This window comes from Priapulus caudatus, unplaced genomic scaffold (assembly GCF_000485595.1).
Source record: "Priapulus caudatus unplaced genomic scaffold, Priapulus_caudatus-5.0.1 Scaffold69, whole genome shotgun sequence".
NCBI lineage: Eukaryota > Metazoa > Priapulida > Priapulimorpha > Priapulimorphida > Priapulidae > Priapulus > Priapulus caudatus.
The window spans coordinates 285977-289361 of NW_014577130.1; the positions used below are offsets into that span (position 1 = coordinate 285977).

The 3385-nt window shown below is 42.8% G+C and overlaps 1 protein-coding gene across 1 annotated transcript in view; it reads left to right on the forward strand.

Annotated features, from left to right (window-relative positions):
• Positions 1-518: 518 nt before the first annotated feature.
• Positions 519-3385, forward strand: part of LOC106821334 — a 38050-nt gene continuing 35183 nt past the window's right edge. Inside the window, exon 1 of the mRNA XM_014826092.1 lies at positions 519-616. The gene's annotated coding sequence lies outside the window, so the exon portion shown is untranslated. The remainder of the gene's footprint in view (positions 617-3385) is intronic.

Sequence of the window (3385 nt, forward strand, 5' to 3'; positions counted from 1 at the left end):
CTATGGGAGATCGGTGGGATGGTTGATGCAATCACAATGTAAATGCACAGAGGAATTACACAGATCTATGGGAGATCGGTGGACGGCAATCACAATGTCGCTTTGCTCGTCCCCGTGCCGACCGCCGACGCGAGCCGATTATAAATTATCTCTTATTCCAATATTTTCGATTGGTTCATTTTAGTATATATAGTATATATTTAGTATAATATTTAATTTCGATTTTGAAGTAGAGTTCTTCGGGGGGATATTTCTTATTGTGGGTGGGTTATACCTCGCTGGCAAGTCGCGTGCTAACAAACAACATGAGCGGTAGATAATGAGTGGTCGCATAATTGTTATGCTCCATCATGCGAATAGTCTATAGTCGTTTCATGTGTGGCATCATATCAGGAGTGTATAATATAGATGAATAATATAATTAGATAATCTATATTATACACTTCTCATCATATCAGAATATATCCTAATTTATCGTCTTAATACATGCGATGTGTCCTCTCTCAGGCGAGGATTCCTTGTTGAGAAGGTTGTCCGCAAAGAAGAGGCAGAGGTCCGACAATAACTCACCGGAGAAGAAGTCCAATCTGTATAATGACGTGTTCTCGTATGGCAGGTATGTGACACCGATTCTCATCTTAAAGCGATACTACACCCTAGAATTTTAGGGTATATTATGATAGCAAGTGCATAAATAATAGTATATACTTACACATTTTTATAATCATGCATTCACATTTGTCCTAAAACAACAATATGGTGTTAAACAAATGTAGTGTTTCCGTCTCAGCACCCTCTATTTCTCAAGTCAACGCCACTCAAACAATTCTGTCCATACATCTCCGTGTTTAATATTACCACAGACAATTCGATAACGTTATCTAGGTAATTTTGCGTCATTATTTTCACCCGATTGAGAAAAATAGTGTTCTAAAGGATGCGTGATGCTGAAAGGGTTATTAGTTTATTATGTGTTTTAGTGAATTATACCAGATACGAAGGTCAGAAAATGCAGGAAATTTCGCGGTTTGGACACAGATTGCAGATCTGTTAATTTTGCAGATATAGTTTAATTTGTGTACGAATATGAACGGCAGACTAGTCGCCCTTTCTTTTCCACACTGTGCAAGCAGTGTACTTTTTCTTTTTTTCTGAATTATCAGTTGTGCGTATAAGTTCTTATGTACTCACGTAATTATCTTACTTATGCAATAATCGATACAACCGTACAAACATGTGAAGCGTCGAGTTCGCTTTCTTAGTCACACAATAGATTTTGCATCCCTTGGTATGTATCGTTGCGTCGTACAGTGTGCTGTGTTTTATTTACGCCCATCGCGAGTCCGTTTAATTAAATTCGTTAGGGTGAATTAACGCGTCGTGTCGCCATGCAGTACAGAGTGTAAAATCATAGCGAAACACAATCCAACTAGCCTCGCTGTTAAACACGCGCAGCGTATAAACACACGCCGGCAGCCATTGTTGTTGGCAGACTATGTTAGTCTGTTAGTTAGACTTAGTTAGCGCAAAGATATATACAAACCATAGAAATAATACAGATAACCATAGAAATAATATAGTTATCTATATTATTTTTATGATACAAACGCATGTTTGTACACAACAACATCTGTATACAACATTTGTATACAACGTTTGTAAACACACAATGTTTGTATCTAACCCTATCGCAATCTGTGGATAGCGTAAACATCTATGGTTCCATAGATGGTTCTAAACGCACATAAAGCTTGGCGCACACGTGGCGATTTTTATCGACAGTACCGTCGATTTTTATCGCCGGTACTGTCGATAAAAATCGCCAAGTGTGTGTGTGTGTGTGTGTGTGTGTGTGTGTGTGTGTGTGTGTGTGTGCGCGCGTGCGTATGTGCATGTGTGCGAGGGAGTGCGTCCGTTACTGTCAGTAGAATTATAGCTGGTGTTGACGTTTGTGTGGAAATTTACACGTTTCGGTGATGTTATCACCTATTATCAGGAGTGAATAATCATTATTCACCACTCGGAATCACTCCTGGTATTATAATATGCGGGCATCAACATGTATATGATGAATTGCAGGCAGGTGTTATGTTGCAGATATGGATCTGCAGATGAATCAGGCCTGATCAAACTAATATTAAACTCGAGAAAAAATTACTAAACATGTCAGTATGAAAGGACTAGCAGGTGAAACTCGTTGTACGGTGCACTTATTAAAGCGCCAGACATTTGCAAAGTACAGAACTCTCTTCATTATGTGTCTGTACCTATATTCAAGTGTTTGCTCGCGTGAGATGTATGCATGGTAGTTATAGTTGAACGCGAATATAAATTCATTCAACTGCACGCAGTAATTATACGCAGTAATTGCTCATGGTTGGCTTGTACTGAACGGGAATACAAACCACGTTACCTGGCTGTCAACTACTCGTCCTGGCCATCAGTCGTAGATTGTAATGTGCCCCGTATTTACGTAATTACGTAAACATTATGCTAGCTCTAGTACTATAGCCCGCGTTCAGTAACTGTGTCAGTTGCTGAACGCGGGCTATAGTACTAGAGCTAACATTATGCCTGCAGGCGAAGTGTCGGGGGGACGGAGTGCTATAGTCAGTGCGAAAAACAGAAGTCGTAGATGTATTCGTATTTAATTCGTTCGTGTTAGCGTTGATAACCGGATATTTGAAAGAGCCAGAGCGTTGGATTATGATTGATTACGATGGATTTACGATGGCGGGGAAGCTACAGTATAACATCTACGTCTGTGTGCGCGCGCGCGCGTGAGCGAGTGCGTCTGCAGTGCGCTGGTACATTTCCTTCTCTCTCCTCTCCTCTCCTCTCTGTCTCTCTCTCTCTCTCTCTCTCTCTCTCTCTCTCTCTCTCTCCTTCTCCTTCTCTCTGCTCTTCCCACGTTCCAGCCGCGTACGTGAGTGCATACGGATGTAGCACGCGGGGGCATTGGCTTCATATAGCCATCATCGCGACACGTTTTCCCAGTTATCAGATGAACAACCCGAGCGGCAGCTTGTACATACACGTACATACGCACACACGCACACAGGCGCGCACCCGCATACATCAGCACAAACAGACATACTGACACTGTCAGACAGACTAACACACACAGACAAACACATGCACGCACACACGCACGCACACACGCACGTACCCACGCACGCACACGGGCACACAAATACACGCATATACATACGCCACACACACGCGCACGTACGAACGTACACACGGCCGCACGATCACGCGCGTACACATACACGCGCGCACACGCACGCACGCACATACAGTCACACACACACGCGCGCGCGCACACACACACACAGACACACACACACACACACACACACACACACACACACACACACACGAC